Source organism: Otolemur garnettii, unplaced genomic scaffold (assembly GCF_000181295.1).
Source record: "Otolemur garnettii isolate 467f Iridium unplaced genomic scaffold, OtoGar3 scaffold00110, whole genome shotgun sequence".
Taxonomy (NCBI): domain Eukaryota; kingdom Metazoa; phylum Chordata; class Mammalia; order Primates; family Galagidae; genus Otolemur; species Otolemur garnettii.
In genome coordinates this window covers 1,632,315-1,632,630 of record NW_003852505.1, presented here as the reverse complement: position 1 = coordinate 1,632,630, position 316 = coordinate 1,632,315, and positions in this window count along the sequence as shown.

Genomic DNA, 316 nt, shown 5'->3' with positions numbered 1-316 from the left:
ACAGTTCACAGTAACCTCAAACTCTTGTGCTCAAAAGATCTTGCTTTAGCCTCTCAAGTATCTGGGATTACAGGTGCCACTGTGATGTGTCCAGATAGTTTTTTCCCATTTTTAGTAGAGATGGGGTCTTTTGCTCATGCTGAGCTCAAGTAATCCACCCTCCCCAGCCTCCCAGTGCTAGGATTACAGGCATGAGTCACTGTGCCCAGCCCCTTATAGTGTGCTTTATCAAATTATACACAGTAAGTAAACAAGCAATGTGTGCATGAGTATGCAGGTGTGCAGGAGTATTTCATTCTTTTTTTTTTTTTTTTTT